We start from the raw sequence: 23,068 nt of genomic DNA on the forward strand, positions 1-23,068 counted from the left end.
TGTTCCTATTCGAGCTTCCTATACAGCAGCAGTGGTGGCACGAGTCTTCTTGGAGGAAGTAGTGAGACTGCATGGGGTTCCGAGGCGGATCATCTCTGATAGAGATCCTGTCTTTACCTCAGCTTTGTGGACCTCACTTCAGCATGCTTTGGGAACTCAATTGAACTTTAGTTCAGCCTATCACCCAAAGACGGATGGTCAGACAGAGAGAGTGAATCGGGTTTTGGAGGACATGCTTCGCATGTATGTTATGGACCAGCAGTCATGTTGGGAGGATTATATCTACCTTGTTGAGTTTGCATATAACAATGGATATCATAGCTCCATAGGTATGTCCCCCTTTCAGGCATTATATGGTCGTCCTTGCCGTACTCCTTTGAGTTGGGATCGGTTAGAGGATAGGGTGCTTTTAGGTCTGGATATTCTTCGGGAGATGGAGCAACAGGTGGGGCGAATTCGAGAGCATTTGGTAGCTGCACAGGATAGGCAGACGAAGTATGCAGATGCTCATAGGATAGATCGTCAATTTTCTGTTGGCGACCGTGTGTTTCTGAGAGTGCATCCACGGAAGAGTCCGATCCGTTATGGGAAGGGTTCTAAGTTGGCGCCTCGGTTTGTAGGCCCTTTTGAGATTCTTGAGAGGATAGGTCCTGTTGCTTATCGCCTTGCCTTGCCACCGAGTCTATCCCGCATCCACGATGTCTTTCATGTTTCAGTTCTTCGACCTTATCACCCTGATGTGACACATGTTCTTGATTGGAACTCTTTACAGGTCGAGGATGGGCAGCTTTCCATGGAACCCGTGCGCATTCTTCAGCATCGGGATTTGATCGTCAGGGGTCGCACCATCGACCAGGTAAGGGTCCTATGGGACCCAAATGATGAGACCTCGGCAACTTGGGAAGATGCAGTGAAGATGAGAGAGTTATATTCATATTTGTTTTAGGCTTCCAGGAGTAAGCCTAGTCTTGGGGGGAAGAATGTAGTACCCTTACTTGTTTGAACTGATACTTTGTTCTTATTATTCTCAGTAGATACATTATCATTGGTTATTTAGAATTGTATAACTTTGTTTCATGTTTTATCTGATTATGAGACATATGATTTAATTGCAGTATTTATGTATTTATGTTTTATGGCATTATATGGTTCATTGCTATGTACTAACGCTTTACTTCATCTATGCACTGTGTGTTGTGTATCTGCGAGTGTATGGGATGCATGGGGACGATTTTCCTTCACTCATCTTGGTGAGACAGGGAACGCCGCGAATCTCCTTCATCGGTGTGTATGTTAAAATTTTGATATATGTATATATGCATGTGTGGTCGGTGATGCAGGATGTTGCAGGTACAAGTACTGGGTAGGTACGGGGTATCGTCTCCACCTGGCTACACAGGTCTGAGCGTGCCTTATATTTTCTGATGGAAGTGAAGGAGATAGTAGTTGACCCTAATTTTAGTCAGTTACACTCGGGTGAGTGCCTTCAGTAAGTCATTCTGTCGATTGGTTGGGTTTTCATATTTTGTTGTTTGATTTTTATAAAAGTCGCTTGATGCTTGCTCAGTCTGCGTATCTAGTGTCCCAATTTTTGTATGTCATTGGTAACTGTTACGTTTATTACGTCCATGAGAGTAGTTATTTGAGTTGAGATAAGGTGATCGTATTATCAATAAGTTTATATTGCCATCGGTTTACTGTGATATTGGATTATGCGTGTATATAATTAGAATTATAAATATGTCATGGTTTATTAACTTTTCGAATGTATAAAATATATACATAATTCAATTATTTGAAAATATTAATATAAGAAAATGCCACTCGTTATAAATATTAGAAAACCAAAATACACATTTACGATTGCTATGGAAGGATTAATATTCAAATAATTATATTAACAAGTCATTAATTAATTATTCAAATATAACAAAGGAAGGATATTAAAACTTAATAACAAAAGTTTATTAAAAAAAACAAAAAGAAATTGTTTCAACCTTATAAAAGGTGGCGGGTTTAGGTTTTGGTTGTTTGGGCTATGGTGGTCGATGGTAATATCGACCACCCCCCTTAATATAGGGAGGGGTCGGTATTACCACCGACTACCCTCCTCCTTCGCACACCACGTCTCCTCCTTCGCACACCACATCTCCTTCTTCCGCCATTACTCAGCAGACAGCACGCAAGGTGATGATTCATGCAGGTACACTGCAGTCAGCAATAATGGAGGATACCTCTCGCAGTTTAAAACAATAACTATCACCCCTACACGTTCAGTTTTCTCCACGAGCTCCAGTTCGTTGGCAACTAACAGCTGATAGACCGGTTGGAAATGAGAATGAACTGGCGTGCAAGGTGGAAACTAAACCATAATTTTTAATGGACTCTAGACCTGGCAGTTTGAGTGCTCAACTCGCTGTTTGCAAATGCATCAGTGAATGAAACAATAAGTTAACCTCTCCACCCAGCCGATAGGTGTCATAATCATTATCAATGGAGCGCTAAAGACTGAAGTTAACAAGAGGTGAACTCTCTGCGTGGAGGAAGTAGATGAGTTAATAGAAAAAGAGTCTCAGTCGATAGCTATGACTCAGCCAGATTTAGGGGAGCGATAGATGTTTTTTTTAGTATAAAAAGGGGTGTGGGTAGATAGCAGAGAGGAGGCTTTTGGGTGACATCCAAGGAAGGAAAAAGGAACGTAGAGAGGAGAGTAGAGATAGTGAGGGTAGCGCATGTTTTTATAGTGTCAAGTGTGTGATGTTTTAGAGAGGATAGTGGTTGATAGATTCAAGAGAGAGAGAGTTGTTTGCCCGTATCTTGATAGAGCTGGAAACATTGGTTTAAAGGATTGCAAGCAAGATATATTCATCAGCAAACGGGCGTCAAGGACTTGCAAATTGATCATCGCTTCAAGTAGGTCGGAAATTTCTTAGTGTATAATCATTATTATTTGCAATCTCAGTTATATATCATGCTTATGAAATAAATATGGTCATGTTTTCGTTATTCGTTAGAGTTGTTAAATAAAATCGTTAGTAGTAGTTGTGTTTACATTAGGACTAAAGAAGTGGAATAGTTGTAAGTTTAAATTTCTTAATGGAAGAAGGGTATGATTATGTTCAACACCTAGATATTAAGGTTTATTTGACATAGCTCTAGGAGAGTTCTGGGAAGTAATAAGTTTACCATTGATACATTACAGAGATGGTACAAACCAAACAGATGGCTCGCAAATCAGTAGCGGGTTATGCTCACTACCTAAAAGTCAAGAAAGACTCTTTGACTCATGTCCAGCCTGTTGAGGAGGACAACCCTGCCAAAGAGAACCCAGCTCCAGAAGGGAGCAAAGAAATAGAAAAAGGTCCTATTCAGAGCCCAACCAAAGCAGCTACCACTGAGAAAGGAAAAGAACCCGAGCCAGAGTGCTCGCCTGAAAAGCCAATAGTGATTAGTTCTGACTCATCGGAGGGGTATACCCCCTTGAGTAATAATGAGTCTGTGGGGTACTTTCCCCGAAGTGAAAGCAAATCTGAAGGATATACTCCTTGAGATCATGCTGAGTCTGACGAGTGTACTTCTCCGTATTTTCCGGAGGAATGATGTAACACTCTTGTATTAAAAAGATAAATAAATAAAAATAAAGGCATTCTTCTATGAAGAAAAGTATTACGTTTTATTGTAAAGATTTTTCTGATGAAATGAATATTTCTATTTTAATCTTCGTTATTTGTAAAAATGTAATTTATAAGGTAACATACCTATAGTTGTCATCAAGAGTAATAGAACTCTTAAACTTGTCATTACGTGTAAAATTATGTGTCTTACCGACCATATTGTTTTCTGTGTCTTGACAATAATGTTTACGTTTTGCAAGTTAATTTTGTGATAGGTATTGGTACATAGGATTATCGTGTTTTATATGGTGGTCGCAACTAAGTACATTATGTCATGTTGTCAATTTGTCTTATGTTGTGTCTTGGCCAGTATATTTAGATGTTTAACCTTAAGGGAGTGAGCCGCTATGAGTTGTTCGTGATGGCCAAACCTTAGGTTAGTAATTTTGTATCTTTCATTGAGATAGGTCAAGTTTGGGAATGGCTATTTGTGTCGCCATAGAGTTTTGTAGATAGAACTAACCCATAGTGTCCTAAGAGAGAGAGTGGCTTTCGAGCGTGAACTGTGCCGAAGAGGTAACAGGATAACCCGTCGAAAGTTGGTTAAGAAAGTGAAAACCTAATAAATGACTAGGGAAGGGTAGAATAAAAGTTAAATGAAATAATGTGCCTCGCACATAGGTGAGTGCTAGTATAGGGCTCATAATGTAGCGAGAAGGCCTGGAATGGCAAACTTACCACCTTGTCTTCATGAGAGGATTGGTAAGGTCCGCATGAGTCTTAGTTGGAATCGGAGGCTCGGGAGAGGTCACCAGGATAACCCAGGATGGGGGCCGGGACCTATGGAGGCTGTACCATGGTATCCACCGTAAGACATGCGATGACACTTTCTCCTTAGTGTCACTAGTGTTCAGTGTGTTAGGTTACATGAATGTAAGTGGAGTCTTGTAGTCTTTTTGTTCTTGTATCATTTTGCTTGCTTGAGGGTTATCTACTATCTCCAGCACGGTGGGGTGGTTCCTTTTCGGAATCACATGGTCGGGTGGTAGTGTCACTTCCCATCGGATGTTCTGGTATGTTTCTTCGGGCGAGGAAGGACTTCGCTGATGATCTTGGATCATGATTCATGTACCGACTCTTCTTTCTATCCATCTTTTAGTTAAATATTAAAGGTTTGAAAGAAACTATACGTAACTAACATTTTGTATCATTTTAGCTCATGATGTAATTTCATTTTGAAAACATGTATATTGAATATTGAAAGCAAAGAAATATTGTAATATATGCTACTTCAATTAGTGATTTCTGATGTATATAATATATGATTGTTTGAAGAAATTTAGATTCTTTCATTGCGGAAATTTTATCTTAAATATTTAATTTATGAAGTAATATTCGTTGGCAACCCTTAGGAAATTCAGGTGTAAAACTTCCACTATGTTATTAGATGTACTAAGGTTTAATTCATGCATTTAAAAAAAAAATTTATTTCACCCTTAGTTGCATAGATTATGATGTTTTTCCTTTAGGGTTCCTGACGGGGCATTACAATGGCAATAACAAATAGCAATATAAATAAATAAATAATGATTGTATTCATTTCATACCTTCTTTTTGTAGGTAAAGCAAATCTCTAGCAAGATTTGCAAATGATATAATATTTGTAAAGGTGATTTATATATAATAGAAAATAATTGTATGGGGTAGGGGTATGTGATGTATTGGTAAGTTATTATATAATTGTCTTTGATTTTTTTTAGAATATATGTTTGGTTTTGTTAATTAGGGTTGATCATGTTTAAGAATTTTAGTTTAATGTAAAAAATTAGGAAATGGTATTTATTAATATGTTATTTGAAATAAATAGGTCTATTTGATTTGTTGTATGTGTTTTTAATGATTAAATAAGCAGTCTTTGTTACATTAAATTTTGTTTGAAAAAATAAATAGGATTATTAAAGAAATTATTAATTTGTTAAGTTATTAGTGTATGATGTTTTCAAATTTTAATTACAAATTATTTTGATAAAAAAATGCATCACACATGTTAAATAATTGTCGCTTCCATAGGTTATGTAAAATACACATCAAGATGGTTAAAAAAAAAATCATTATCTTAAACAATCACAAAACCAATAGAGATTCATCATACATATAGTTAATTAAATTGTATCATCAAGTTGTGTCACTCTTAATGGGATGACTTGCTCTAGCTACATAAGTTTGATTAAAAAAAGTAGATGTAGTAAATCTAATAATATTATTATTTTTTAATTATGTCACATTATTAAAAACAATATGTTTTGTTATTTAATTCTAGTAGTCCTTTTGTTTCACAATTCATATTTTATTGAAATTTTTATGTTTAATAAATATTTTTTATGTTTAGCTTCCATTGGAGAAAGTTAAAGGTACCCTTTGTGAGTGCCTTAGCAAATATGTCTGCAATTTTATCCTTAGTGGGTACATACTCCAATATGGCTTTCTTCTCAGCAATTTTTTTCCTCAAGAAGTGATGCAGATAGAAATATTGGTTCTTGAATGCATTGCAAGATTATTTGAAACATTTATTGCACTAGTATTATCATACATAATAGGAAAGGGCTCATCATAAACTATCTTGATATCTTTCAAATTTTGCTTCATCCACAACACTTGAGTGCAACAAGATGCTACAACAATAGATTCTTCTTATGTAGTGGATAAGGAGATTGAATCTTGCTTCTTACTAAACTAGGAGACCAATCTACCTCCCAAGAAAAATGCATAACTGCTAGTATTTCTTCTATCATCAATACAACCAACACAATAAGCATTTGTGTAGGCCATGAGAGAGAAATCACTATCCTTCTTGTACCATAGACCATGATCCAGAGTCCCTTTCAAATACTTGAATATCCTTTTGACTGCTACATCATGAGATTTCTTAGGATTTGCTTGATATCTAGCAAGCATACATACTGTATGCATAATATTAGGTCTAGAAGTAGTCTAGTACAACAAACCACCAATCATAGATCTATGCTGATTTTGATCAACCTTTGGAGATCCATCATCCTTACTCAAGTGACAACCAATAGTCATGGGAGTACTCACTGATTTAGCATTCTACATTCCAAACTTCTTTAAATCTCCTTAACATGTTTTTCTTGAGAGATAAAAGATTCCATCATCTAACCGAGCAACTTAAAGGCTAAGAAAGAAAGATAACCCATGAATCATTAACATCTCAAATTCCTTCTGCATTTCTTTTGAAAATATTCCTTCATCATCCCTTAAATCAAACTTTCCAATAGCATCTTCATCTCTTTTGATTTAACAATTTCTTCTAAAGATTCTAAAAATACTTAATAGTAGCAATCCTTTTATGCCAAATCTCATAAGGGTTCTTTGGATGATTAACTCTCACCTTCACTTTGTTTAGAATATACACCATAGTACACACACCTTCCTTCCAATAAACATCTGATAGATTAGCATCCTTAAACGTTATTCTATCCATCTCTTGAAATATCCTATTTTTTTCTTTTAGCTATGGTGTCATAGGAGGATATACATGTCTCCTAATACCATGCTTTTCACAAAATCTTTCAAGCTCATTTGATGTAAATTCACCTTCTTTATTGGATCTTAAGAATTTTCTCATAGCATCTATTTCATTTTCAACCATAGATTTGAAAATGTTATATCTATCTAAAGCTTTCCATTTCTCTTTTGAAAAAGTAACCAATGTCATTCTAGAGTAATCATCAACAAGTATCATAAAGTACCTTTCACCATTAAGTTTCCTTATCTTGGTAAGTCCGCAAAAATCAGTATGTATCATCTCCAAAGGTTTTGAAGTATAAAACTCCTCTTTCCTTAATCTTATCTTTGTTTATTTTCCCATATGACATTCCTTGCATATTTTGTTTGTAGCCTTAGTAATATCTGTCAAATGTCTAACAACACGTGGAACTAATTTTCACCAAGTTATCCAATTTTATGTGTCCCATCCTCTTGTGACTTTCATCTTTGGACATTCTTAAGCTTTCAAATCTACTTTTGAGATTCTACAACTTGACTTGCTTTATCTTCATGTCTCCTTCATAAGTACTACTAATTTTCTTTTAGAGATCCTTGGTAGATTTGTAGTCCATCACCTTCAATAGATCATTATCAGACAATCCACTTATAATTGCACTCGCCTTTCCACTGTTCACATGCGCCCTAATCTCATCCAGAGTAGTAAGAGGAGTGAGGGAGAAATATTACCATCTACAACATAGTTCCAGATTTCAAAATCCATAGTTTAGACATGATTCCATCCTTATCTTCCAGAAAGAGTTGTTTGAGCCATCAAACTTGGGAATCTTGTAATATTCATCTTGTGCCATTTTAGATTCGGCTCAAGTGGTTAAGCTTATTCTAGAGGAACTCACTTCTAATACCAATTGTCAAACACATCTTAGGATTGAGAGGGTGGTTAAACAATTTGAACCTTACAACATAAATAACCTTTAACTTTATCTTTCTAAAACACTGTCAATGTATCTTTAACCCCTTATCACCAACAACTAAAAATAGAATAATGAAACACAATGCACAAGAGAACACCATATTTACATGAAAAAATCAAATAGTAAAAACCATAATGAGAGTCAATTCACAATATTTGAAATGATTAGAAATCTATTTTAGGCTCACTTTCAAGGAAGACTATTGTCACCTACAAGACTTGCAGGTTGAGATGCACTATCCTAGGGTAAGATACATAAGGACTTGTAAGATAAATATCACTACTCCTATGAAAGATACATCGAGACTTGCAAGTTGAAGCTCACTACTCCAGGGCAAGATACATTAGGCCTATTAGGCTGAAGATCAATTCTCTAGGCAAAATTCAATATCACAACATTTATATCAACAAAATAAGGTCTTCTTCAAATACAAAGCTACACTTGAGCCACTGTCACAAGTAGCCAACTCCAAAAAAAATCACCACCACACTTTCATTGTCTTTGCATCACAAAACTCTACAACTGATATGATAACATAAGTCCTATTAAGCTAACTACCAAATATAATTGTGGTGAATGCAGTCCAATTTATGAGATATAAAAGGCATTAAACATCATATTACACTTCTTAAAGTGGCTCCAAATAATACACATGTTGGTACACATCATCCAAGGACAATGACTAGGTAACATGTAAATAAACAATGTAGCAAATCACTAGTTGACCAAGAAATATAGCATCCAAATGAATTAACTCGATGTGGATCCCCAGATGCCAAAGGTAGGACCCAAATACAACTTAACATGCACTCTCCAAAGTTATCATATATCATTAATATTAGAGCACAAGTTGGAAAATAAAATTATCTGTCAAATCACATCAATTACTTAGAAAGACAACATTAGACACAATGTTGCACCAACCATGCAAAGCACATAAGGACATTCCTAGAACATCCAACATCATTTCTAAATACTTCTTTCTCACTATCACATCTACTCATTCTAGCACAACACAAATATATATAGATAACTAATACTGATAGAATGCCAGGAAACATAGTCCTGTAGAGAACATCAATAAATTTTCATGCAGAACACTTCAATACCTAAATTGGAACTAAGACAATATACAAACATTACAAGCATTTCCTCCAAGTCATAGAACCTAAAACATCAATGCAAATAAATGTGAAGCATTTTCAGGACCAAACAAATATACTTGTCATAGAGAACCAAACTACCAGAAAACAATAATCAATAGCCATATCAATTGCAACACCATGAACTTGAAAACATAATAGTACAATGTCCACATAAAATTAATATATTAATATCTAAAATATGCAATACCAAATTCTCAAATGCGAAGGAATGCAGAACATTCTTTCAGTTACACTTTAAATACTCTTTTATGCATATTATATGTCCTCGTATTGTAAAAATTCCAAAAACAATACTAGCATTAACAAGAATGCTAGAGCCAAGTAAAACACATCCTAACCATCATCACCATGCTGCAAATCTAAATCCAAACGATGTCTGACATCCCAATGCAAACTACAGGTTGACAATAAATGACAATGCTACGAATACAAATACTCTTTCCACTGACATGAACAACATGAAATAATTTAACATCAATAACCACATGACACTACTCATCATCAAGAACACATCATCAAGGACAAGACATTGTGTTATACATCAAGTTGACATTAGTGATGCCACATATTGCCAACATATATAATTAAGATCAAGCAAAGTATATTCAAATATCCCTTAGAACACCCTATTTTGATCTAATCCAAAATCACTGAGAGGTATAAATAAATTTAGATAAGAGTATATCTAAAATAAAACAATAATTCAAATCATGCAATGAAAATACATTAAATGTCCAAAAAGAGGGTTAAAATCAATCTAGATGGAGAAGTTATAGTTGAAGTTCAATATTGTAGATCAACCTTTAATAAATAAAATTGATATTGAAAGTTTAAAATTTTAACTTGAATATAAATTGAAAATTGAAAAATGGTGTAAACTAATGAAATGTAGATATTTTAATTTAAAAAATAGTTTGGTATAGGTTTTTATAAACTATCATTAATATTTCATTATTGAAAAAGCTGATAAAGTGAGTTTGATATTGTTCATTTTGGAAAATTGATATTTTTGTTTAATTAAAAAATAGTACTTTTTATAAATAAATATTTTTAATAAATATATAATATTGGAATCGTAAAAGTAGACACCCACTTTGATGGGATATTAAACATTTAAAAAAATTCAATTATTTTTTGGTATATTAAATCAACCTCAACTTTTGAAGTTGATGACCTAAAACTATTTAACAATTAAAAGAAAATTGTAATGTAAATTAAAATATAATACAAAGAAATCACATTTTACACAAACATCTATAAAAGACTTTCTCAGAAAAATAATAAAAAAAACTTATATAGGCTATATCCCCCCCTCTCAAATGTATTTGTGTCTATCCAACAAACTAAAATGCAAGGCATATGGGAAGAGTTTAAAAACAAAACTAAGTGTCTCCTTTGTATGTCGTGTATTTTAGTTTGCTACACAAATGTTTCTATCAAATGTATTCGTCAAAGAAAATCTAATGATGTTTTAAAATTTCAATTTAAGGATAATGATTAAAGTGAAAATGAGAATCACAAAGGCCAAGGATTTTGTGAGAGGAAAAGAGAAAATATAAAGAGAAAAATGTGAATGAGGAGGGAACATCAAACTCGTTCTAGGCTAAGATATCTCAAATAAATTTGTTTTCCACTATTATTTGACCATAAATAGTTTCTTTATTTATTGTAATTTTATTGAAATAATTTATAAAGACAAATATATTGCCCATAGTTTTATAATCACTCATTTAAAAGATTTCAAACTCCCTTCTTAAAATTTGTAATCTTACTAAATTCACTCTATTAGTGAATTTATAATAATTTTGAAATATCTCTAATCCCTTCTTTTAGTTAGCTACTACTACAATCTTTTGGAATGATAGTCATTAGTTACTATGTCTGTTCAGAAAAGGTATTTTAGTCATTCTTATAATTTTCCTTTTATACATGCTTCTAAGCTTGCTTGTGAGCATTATGTGTTTCTTGATCTAGAGTTCTACATACCCATTTTTTTAACTAAATCAGCCAAAGATGAATATTTAATATATTTTTAATTTTTAATTCATGAAAGTGATATTTAGGTGCTATTTTTCACACTATCTATTATTAATCAACTTTGAAAATCAATCATTTGCTAGATTAAGTTTATTCAGTCCTAATTTAAAGGAATTTATGTATGTCTTAGTCAATTGTTCTATTTTAAGTTGTTAAAAAAAATACTAAAATTTAGTGTAAAATCATGAGTTCATAAATAGACATATTAAGCTATCAATGTTCAAATTACAAAAATAAAATGATCACATAAATATATATATTAACATGAAAAACTGATTTTGTAACTTTGAGAGAAGGGATATGTTTTCATCCATATTACCAAACTAAAAATATCAATTTTATTGATTAAAAAAACTCTTTAAATAAAATAAATAAACAATGTATCCTTAAATTATTGATCATTACTAGATTAGTTATTAAATATATTCTTTATATAAATAATATTATATAAATGCAAAAAAATCTCTCGCAATTACAAGCACTTCAGGAAGAATTTTTTTGAAAAATGTGAGAAGTTGGTGGTGGTGCAAAATGGGTATGGTCACTTCATCCTTCCTACATCCTTTTCCCCATCTTGAACCACATTAGGCATGGCAATAGAATTAATCTGCCCTATTTTCTCTTCACTTCACTTTCTCCAAGTATTGCAAATGGTGCTAACCCACCACTACATCAAGGGCTTATCCATATCATGTTTAGTATGTGTTTGATCATTCCCCCCACCACAACCATTTTCTCACCCCCCCTGGGAATTATGGGCATAATAATGAGGCCCAAAGCTCTTCTATCAAAATCAAGCTTATTGAAACCAACCCTCTTCCCTTGAATGAAAACACCCCTACTATAAAATCTGAAGGCAAAAATCCTGATGTAAAGTTGAAGTTAGAAACACTAAAAGTGGGTTTGCTTAAAGCCAACCCTAAAAAAACAAAGTCAGAAACCCCAAAAAATAGCCCTATTAAGGCTACAAAGATCGATAAAGACCCTAGCAAGAGGAGCATTACCATTGACCTTGAATTACAAGATTCTGAGAAGGAAGAGGATGACCCACATGATAAGGAGAGAAGGTCGGCCCATCTCCTTGCTAAGGATAGGAAAGTCAAAATTGAGACCAAAGATGCTTCCCCTAAACTAGCTGAGGAGTTCACCCAGATGATGATGATGATGATGAATCTTCTAATGAGGATTCAAAGGATGAGGAATTTCAAGAGGAAGAGGAATGGGAAAAGATGGATGAGGAGAGTGACTCTTTGGAGGATAACCTGAGGACTCTAAACCAATTTCATTGCCTCTAAATTATCTAGACAATGTGGAAATGGTGCCCTGCTCTCAGGACTCTCCCATTGATAAGGAAAATTACAGTGCCAGAAAGCAACACAACTAGATAATTGAGTTGCAAGTTTAGGTAATGAACCTTGAAGCCAAGATAGAAGAATATAGGTAAGGATACCAACTCATGGGAAAGTCCTTAAGCTCTCTTTGTGCTATTATTGATGTCATAATGCGAATAGCAGCCATGGGATTTGTCTTAGGCCATAGTAGGATGAAGAAGAAATCTAAAAAACTGAGGAAGCATGGGAAATCATAGGAGCAGAAAGAGGATACTTTGTGTTAGCATTTTCACAAAGGGAGATTGTTAGCATCTTATTAAGTTTGTTGGTATGAGGATATTGAGAAGGTTGTTGGAGATTGTTGATATAATTGAGAAAGGATGATTACTATCTTAATAATATTATTTTGTCATTGATGTAAAGCAATTGATTTTCTGATTCAATATGATGTTACAATATCTTAATGAGTATGTTTTGATAAGTATAAAGATGTTGATAAGAGACACAAAATGAATGTGAAAATAAAAGGGGAATAATAAGTTATTCAATGGGCAACTATTACTGATTTAGACAGTGATGAGATTATGTTGTTTTCATTGTTTTGATATCCTATATATGAGTATTCAAAGACTGAACAAGAAGGAGAAAAGATTTCAAGCTATAGAATTAGTTAAGGCTTGATACTGCTCCATGTTATTGAGCAAGATGCTAGTTGGTAAACCCTAAGGTTATCACTATCGGTTAAAGAAGACAGAATATCTACCGAGTGAAGTTCAGTATTTATTGAGTAACAACCGAGTAATAACAGAATGCATTAGATGGATAAAAATGTATAATGCCAATGAGCTGGAGTTGATTAGATGATTGGTATGCTGTGCAAGAAGTTTTTTGAGGATCTACGACATTGAAAATATAAGAGATAGATCTACAACGTAGATTGAATGGTCATAACCTAGCACAAGTTCCAAGGCGAGGTAAAACATTTTGAGATCGAAGGATATAATGAACCTAGTCACGTTTTAAGATCTGATGGCTAAGATTGATCATGGGAAATGTGATCAAGGGGATTAAGCGGTTAGGTATTGTTAATAAATAAGAAACTGTTGATGAACAATGCATATAGGCAAAAGTGAAGAATAGTGACACTACAGTAGTGATCACCGAGCATAGAAGATTGAAGAACAGATTGAGAAGCCCAACAAGAAGCAAGATAAGTCTTATGACAAGATTGTTTTGAGCACATATAATCTGCTTTAGCATTTCAGATGTGAAGTTGTAGATATATTTTGTTACTGTTATTTATTTTGTAAGTGACAGGAAATCTCTTAACCGAGTGGACTTAACAGTTTTATTTGTAAACCCTCTAGCAAGGTAACATTCTAAATGAGTGTTTGAAATTGTTTGACAAGGTCACTTCTAACAAAGTGCAAGACTCTAACAAGTCTGAGGGAAATTGCTTAACCGAGTCACATCTAGCAATGTGTTTTTGTAATATGTAATTGGATTGGCTTTTAACCGAGCATACTCTAGAAGGGTATATTTCTTAGTGGTTCCGAAATCCCACAACGCTTTTCCCTATTTGGGTTTCCATATTAAATCTGGTGTTAAATGTGTTATTATGTTTTAAGTGTATCTGTTTATGAGTATTGAATGATTTACAGTCATAGTTGCATATCAGTAAAGGCTACCAGGGTTGAATCTAGTGAATATATTATATTGTGAGTTTTTATGATTCACCCTCCCTCTCATCTTAGCTAACAATTGGTATCAGAGCTTTGGACTCTGGAAGAAAATTTTAAAGGTACTTGAGGCAAGATTCGAAGATGTATAAAAGGGATGCACCAAAGCTGAACAAGTCAAGTTTCTCCACATGGCAGAAAAGGATGAAGCTGCACTTATCAGGAATTGGAGAATATGCAACATATTATCTAGAGAATGATTACATAGCACCTAGCACTAACCCGATGACAATGGAAGAGATAAAGGCAAAACAAGAACATATTAAAGCTATGATTGAAATAACATCAGCATTAACCGACTCAGAGTTTAATGATTTCGAAGGCTGCAATGATGCCAAAGCGATGTGGACCAAGCTTATATCTATGTATGGTGGTGATGAATTTGTTCAGAGAGAAAAAGTAGATAGTCTAAGAGGTCAAATTGAATCCATGAGAATGAATGAAGGTGAGAACATAACCCAATACAGTACAAGGTTAAAGGAAACTGTCAATCAAATCAAAGGAGCAGGAGGAACTATTCAAGAAAAGGATGTAACAAGTAAGTTGCTTAGAACACTTCTACCTGCTTATGCCATTTGAGTCTCTGCAATCAATGAATTAAGGTATGTTCCAAACATGCCAGTCTCTTTGGATGCTACTATCGGTAAGCTACATGCATTAGAGTTAAGTAATTTTGATAACAGTGGGTCCTCGGTAAAAAAAGTTGAATCTACATTTAGTTCTTTACATATTGGTGAATCTGGTGATTATAATGATAGAATTTATAAGTATAACAATGGAGCAAGTGAAAGATTTCACAAAAGCATGGAAGAGGTACACAAACTATATGAAGAAATCAGAAAGAAAGAAGAGTTTGAAGCATTATTAGCCAGAAGGTTATCGAGAGGGAAAGGTAAGTATAAAGGAAAGTTACCTTTAAAATGTTTTAACTGTGATAGAATAGGACATATGGCTTCTAATTGTCCTGACAAAGAATCTAGTGAAAAGAGAGAATACCAAGATGACAGACAGAAAGACAACCAATATAAAGGACATTGAGACTTCAGAAGGAAAGATAGAAAGACATGCCTAGTAGCTGATGAGGACTCCAACAATGATAAATCTGATGGGACTGATACAGAGGAAGTTGAATATGTGGATATCAAAGATGGATCAGATGAAGAAAGGCATGAAGAAAAATCCCTAATATCTCACATAAATAAAAATGATTCTTGGATCAATGATAGTGGATGCTCACATCACATGACAGGTGATAAACACAAGTTTGTTAAATTAGAAGACTATGATGGAGGATATGTAAGATTTGTTAATGATGCACCATGTCCGGTGAAAGGTAAAGGATCTATAACACTTGTTGACAATGCTAAATGTGATGATGTATACTAGGTTGAAGGTTTGAAATAAAAATTGTTGAGTGTAGCACAGCTAAACAATATAGGATACCGAATAGAATTCCAGAAGGGATGTGTCAAAGTTCATGACAAACATGGAAAGCTAGCTACTACCGAGACACAAACAAAAGGTAATGCATTTCATCTTGACTCAACTCAGAACAATTGTCTGTATGCTAAGCTAGAAGATACCAAGTTATGGCATAAAAGTTTTTGTCATGTAAATTTTGATAACCTCATCAAAATAAGTAAGAAGCACTGAGTAAGAGGTCTACCGAGCCTGGAAAAACCTAAGAATGCAATATGTCAAGGATGCCAGATGGGTAGGATGAGAAAGTCAAGCTTTCCAAGTAAGTCCTACACTTCTAAAGGAATTTTAGATCTAGTGCACACTGATCTTTGTGCTCCTATGAAAGTACAAAATTATTATGGAGATAAATACTTCATATTATTTGTGGATGATTACTCAAGAATGATGTCAGTTATGTTTTAAAAATAAAAAATCAAAAGCATTTCAAATGTTCAAATGGTATAAGGCTAGAGTTGAAAAAGAAACAGGAATATAGTTGAAATGTCTAAGATTTGATAGAGGAGGGAATTCATTTTTGATGAATTTAACCTATTTTGCAATGATCATGGTATAAAGAGACAAGTGTCTGCACCGAAACACCTCAGCAAAATGGGATAGCGGAAAGAAGAAACAGATCAATTGTAGATTGTGCCAGAACCATGATGATAGGAAAGAGGGTACCTCAAACATTTTGGAGAGAAGCAATCAGCACTGCAGTTTACACCCTAAACCGAGTACAATTGAAGAAAGGAACTTTGAAGACACCATATGAAATCTGGTATGATAAGAAACCTAATGTAAGCTATTTTAAAATATTTGGAAGTAGATGTTATGTTCACAAAGATGACATAAATGGAAAGTTTGATCAAAAAAGTGAGGAAGGAACATTTCTTGGCTATTCTTCTAGAAGTAAAGCATTTAAATGTCTGATCAAATCATCTAACAAAATAGTGGAAAGTGCAAATGTGAAAATTGATGAATTTGCAGAAAGAAATGATGAAGGAAATTTTAAAGAACCAGAAAATTATGAAGAATTTGTTTATGTTCAACCGAGAAATCCTACCGAGAAAGTTGATGAAGAAAATGAAGAAAATACTCAGTTACCGAGTGATGAAGATGATCAAACAGAGAATACCGAGCCTATATTAGCCAAGTATGTCAAAAGAAATCATGCATCAAGTTAGATTATAGAAGATAAGGATGATCCAGTGATGACAAGGAACAAACTGAGACAAAACACATGTCTGATATCTGAATTTGAACCTAGGATAGTAAAAGAGGCATTTAGTAATGAAGATTGGATAAATGCTATGATAGAAGAAATTGAACAAATCAAGAAGAATGAAACATGGACACTAGTCCCAAGACCAAAAGAGAAAAATGTAATCGATACAAAGTGGATTTTCATAAACAAGCTAAATGAAAAAGGAGAGGTCATTCGGAATAAAGCAAGACTAGTTTGCAAAGGATATGCTCAAGAAGAAGGAATTGATTATGGTGAGACTTTTGCACCTGTGGCAAAACTTGAATGAGTGAGAACATTGTTGGCATATGCTGCTTACAAAAGTTTCAAGGTATATCAAATTGATGTTAAATCTGCATTTTTGAATGGTATACTAGAAGAAGAAGTTTATATTGAATAGCCTGAAGGATTTATTGAAGATAAGAATAAAGATCAGGTATGTAAGCTGAAAACATCAACATGTATATGAAAAATGATGAAAACAATGGTATACTGCTTTCAACCATATTTGTTGATGATATTATTTTTTGTGGAAATGGCTCGTTATGCAAGAATTTTGGAAATGAAATGTGCAAAGAATTTGAGATGTCATTAATTGGTGAAATAAAGTATTTTATAGGTTTATAGATACTACAAATGAAAAATGAGATTTTCATTACTCAATCCAAGTATATAAAGGAAATCTTGAAGAAATTTGGAATGGAGGATTCTAAACCTGTAAGTACTCCTATGACTACCAATTGTAAACTATCAAAGAGTGATGAATTTGCATCTATTTATGAGATACTTTACCAATCTATGATTGGAAAGTTGCAATATGTGGTTCACAACAGGCCAGATATAGCACATGCATTAGGTATAGTTGCAAGATTTTCTATAGATCCCAAAGAAACTCATTTGACAGTAATCAAGAGAATTTTCAGATACCTGAGAGGCACTAAAGATTATGGCTTAGTATATCAAAAGAGAAATGTTTTGGACTTAAAAGTCTATACTGATGTTGATTGGGCAAGAAACATTGATGATAGGAACAGTACAAGCGATGGAGCTTTCTTTTTGGGAGATAGACTAGTAAGTTGGCTTAGCAAGAAACAAGGATGCATTTCACAGTCAACAACTAAAGCAGAATATGTCACTGCAGCATTGAATTGTACCAATATAGCATGGATCAAACAACTGTTGGAAGGTATGAATGAGAAAGTTACCGAGCCAGTAACTATATTCTGTGATAATACTAGTGCCATTAACATTTCAAAGAATCTGGTAATGCACTCTAAGACAAAGCATATCTCTATAAAGTATCATTATCTCAGAGAAGAAGTTCAAGAGAAGAAAGTTGTGCTGGAATATATCAGTTCAAAGGAACAAATAGCAGATATTTTCACAAAGCCATTACCAAGGGACACTTTTGAGTATCTCAAAAGTCAGATGGGGTCCTACCCCTATCTAGTACTCACTGACAGAGTTCGGTGAAAGCATCAATTCTGTGAATCTAAAGGATAACTATTTATGAGTTGATGTTGCTTTACACACTTTAGGAGGTTGCCTAAAGTTGTACAAGGAAAAAGTGATTGAAGACAAAGGAAGAAATCATGAATTAGTTTTTCTTTTTGGCATTGTTGTCAAAGGGGGAGAAGACTAATTTGTAAGGAACTAACAAAAGAAGCTGGGAGAAGACTAATGACTGGGGGAGAATTCCAGAAAATTTCAGAGAAGTTTAAACAACAATTCGAATCCGAATAAATTGAACTAAATCATGTTGGTATTGCCATTAAAGTTTGTTTTGCCATCAATGTCAAAGGGGGAGATTGATAGCATTTTCACAAAGGGAGATTGTTAGCATCTTAGTAAGTTTATTGGTATGAGGATATTGAGAAGGTTGTTGGAGATTGTTGATATAAATGAGAAAGGATGATTACTATCTTAATAATATTATTTTGTCATTGATGTCAAGCAATTGATTTTCTGATTTAGTATGATGTTGCCATATCTTAATGAGTATGTTTTGATTAGTATAAAGATGTCAGTAAGAGACATAGAATGAATGTGAAAATAAAAGCGGAATAATAAGTTATTTAATGGGCAACGATTACCGAGTTAGACAGTGATGAGATTATGTTGTTTTGATTGTTTTGATATCCTATATATGAGTATTCAAAGACTGAACAAGAAGGAGAAAATATTTCAAGCTATAGAATTAGTTAAAGCTTGATACTGCTCTATGTTACCGAGAAAGATGCTAGTTGGTAAACCCTAAGGTTATCACTATAGGTTAAAGAAGGCAGAATATCTACCGAGTGAAGTTCAGTATTTACCAAGTAACAACCGAGTAATAACATAATGCATTGGATGGATAAATACATTATTAAATGTAGAATGCCAATGAGCTGGAGTTGATCAGATGATTGGTATGTCATGCAAGAAGTTTGTTGAGGATCTACAACATCGAAAATACAAGAGATTGATCTACAGCACAGATTGAATAGTCATAACCTAGCACAAGTTCCAAGGCGACGTAAAATGTTTTCAGATCGAATGATACAATGAACCGAGTCACGTTTTAAGATCTAATGGCTAAGATTGATCATGGGAAATGTGATCAAGGAGATTAAATGGTTAGGTATTGTTCATAAATAAGAAATTGTTGATGAACAATGCATGCGGGCAAAATAGAAGAATAGTGACACTACAGTAGTGATCACCAAGAACAGAAGATTGAAGATCTAATTGAAGAACAGATTGAGAAGCCCAGCAAGAAGCAAGATAAGTCTTATGACAAGATTGTTTTGAGCACATAGAATTTGCTTTAGCATTTCAGATGTGAAGTTGTAGATATATTTTATTACTATTATTTATTTTGTAAGTGACAGGAAATCTCTTAACCGAGTGGACTTAACAGTCTTATCTGTAAACCCTCTGGCAAGGTAACATTCTAAATGAGTGTTTGAAATCGTTTGACAAGGTCACTTCTAACCAAGTGCAAGACTCTAACAAGTCTAAGGGAAATCCCTTAACCGGGTCACATCTAGCAATGTGTTTTTATAATTTGTAACTAGATTGGCTTTTAACTGAGCATACTCTAGAAGGGTATATTTCTTAGTGGGTCCGAAATCCCACAGTTCTTTTTCCCTATTTGGGTTTCCACATTAAATCTGGTGCTAAATGTGTTATGATGTTTTAAGTGTATCTGTTTATGAGTATTGAATGATTTATAGTCATAGTTGCATATCAGTAAAGGCTACCAAGGTTGAATCTGGTGAATATATTATATTGTGAGTTTTTATGATTCACCCCCCCTCTCATCTTAACTAACACTTTGTACCTAGATATCTAGAATGAGCAAATGCAGTGGTTGGATCAAGACTAGAACCTTATTAAGGAGGACTAAGATGTAGCTAAATCAAATTCCTTTTTGGTCTGTGATGATTTTAAAAATAGTTAATCTTACTATTTTTAAAGACTCTCATATGAATAGGCCTATGTGTTGTATGCCTGGGACATATATTAAAATTAAGTTCTCTGATAAATTTATAGACTCTTTATACTTAACTGCTCTAGTAGTTATCTCATGCATAGATGGTGGTTCGACATGATTAGTATGTTTAGTTATGATGATATGATTATTTTTTATTACTTCTGAAAGATGTGTGTGAAGTTTTTGGTTGTGTGGTTATTTGATGCTAAAGGTTGTGTTGTTGTTCTCTAATTTTTCTGCTTTGTGAGGGTTCAAAATCCCTCCCTTCTAAAGTAATAAAAAACAATATATAAATAGACATTATTTAATTTAATGATCAAATAATCAATAATAATTTTAGACAACATATTAATAAAATAATAAATATTTATCTTATTTCTATTGACCTCAACAATTAATTAATTAAACAAAATGATATTTAAAAATAGTTCCAATGATTATTCCACCAAGCATAAATAACTAGTGCCTTTCCAAATCAGTGGATATTCATCACAACTACTGCTCTTGAAATCTCCTGATTTGTTGATCGGAGGGACCGGCATTTCTGAAAGAACTTTGCAATTGATGAATCGGGCTTCCTCAGCGATTGCTAGATCCCGCAAAAACATGTCATCTGATCTAAAATTTCGTGTTTTCCACTGTTTTCCACTGTGAGCAAACGTCGACACTCAATCACTCATGTATTAAAAAACTTATTTAATATAAATTAAAATATATCTGCTAAGGAAAAGGGAACATACAAAATAGTATTCTATTAAAAAGTTAGTAATGGCAATGATGATTAGGAATATGAATAATGATTGTATTCATTTCATACCTTCTTTATGTAGGTAAAGCAAATCTCTTTCAAGATTTGCAAATAAATATAATATTTGTAAAGGTGATCTATAAATAATGCAAAATAATTGTATAGGTTGGGGTATGTGATGTATTGGTAAGTTGTTATAGGATGTGTTTGATCAATTTAAGAATTTTGGTTAATCAATTTTATTTTTATTTTTTGAAATAGTTAGGTATATTTAATATTTAATAAATATTTTTAAATTGATACATTTAGTAGATAATTTGCTTTATTATGGTACATAACATATTTCAATGTATTTTGTATTATAGTTTAGTTATTCTTCGATCATAAAACATATTCTTGAGTAAATATATCATGGTTAAAGGATTGGTTAATTATGAAACAAAATAGTATTTAAAGATATGACATGTCATGTGATAAAGAAACACACATGAAGTTCAAATTTCAAGAATGTACTTTGAGGGGTTGCTTCACTAGAGTATGTCACTTAAGGATGCAGTGTGTCATGGTCAAGGGATCTCTTGAGCATAATATACCATATCTATTTGAGTATGTACACCTTATTTTAGATATATCAGTTTTTGTTGTAAAGGGCATTAAAATAAATTATTGAATTGAAGCATCCAAATGAAGTGAATTGTCCAATCTAAGTCACATTAATTGTATAAAGAGTTTAGAATATTTAGGATGAAATATTATTAACCATTAATTGTATAAAGAGTTTAGAATATTTAGGATGAAATATTGTGTTAATATGTAGACATGAGTTAACTTTTTCTTGATTTTGCATTAGTTTTTAATAGAGTATAGATTTTTACAATTATCAAAGGTTTTCTAGATGGAGTAATTAAAAAGAGTTGTGAATATATCTTTTCCTTTAACATACTATGGCTTCTGGATTTTGTACAATAGTTATTATTTATGATCTATAGTAAAAATAAACATGTAGCTAATTAAATCTTAGAGTAAGAATATAGTATATGGTAGACAATATTTAGAATATCAATATAGTAACACCTTGAATTTAAGGAGAATAATGAAGATAGTTTGGTAATTAAAAATCAATGGTCCATTAAGCAATAAAGATATCTTAGTTTGAATATTGTCATTCTCACCAAATACTAGAGAATTGAGTTATATAATTTTTTTAGTGAATTCAATATAGAAAACAATAATATTGTGAAGTTGGTTGACCTCACAGTATGATGGTGAAGTCATGGCAATGTTAATGTTGGTACAAAGCTTTGAACCTTGTGGAGAATGGAGAGAGAAGGACGTAGAAGAGGAGAAGAATGCATAGAAGGATGCGAATGTGTAGAAGGAGTATGTGTAGGGAGAGGAGGAGGAAGACATGTTGGACATATAGAACAATAAATATATTTAATTAATATGATAAATTAAATATATTTATAACAATAATCACATAGAAAATTTTTATTGTTTATTTTGTTGTCATAAAATATTTCTAAAATTTTGATTGTATGTTATAGTAGAAATAGCTAAATATAGCAATAAACTTCAAGCCTCATATAAGTTTGGAGATCAATCCAACAAAATTTGTCACGAATCGTTTTACTTAATATTGTGCAATTTAAAGATGTAATGTGATTTTGAAATTTAAAATAGATTAGATCATTCATAATCTAGTATGAGGAAATATAATATGCTTTTTACTCCTGCAAATGATATGAAATTCAA

This window comes from Cryptomeria japonica, chromosome 6, assembly GCF_030272615.1.
Source record: "Cryptomeria japonica chromosome 6, Sugi_1.0, whole genome shotgun sequence".
Lineage (NCBI taxonomy): Eukaryota > Viridiplantae > Streptophyta > Pinopsida > Cupressales > Cupressaceae > Cryptomeria > Cryptomeria japonica.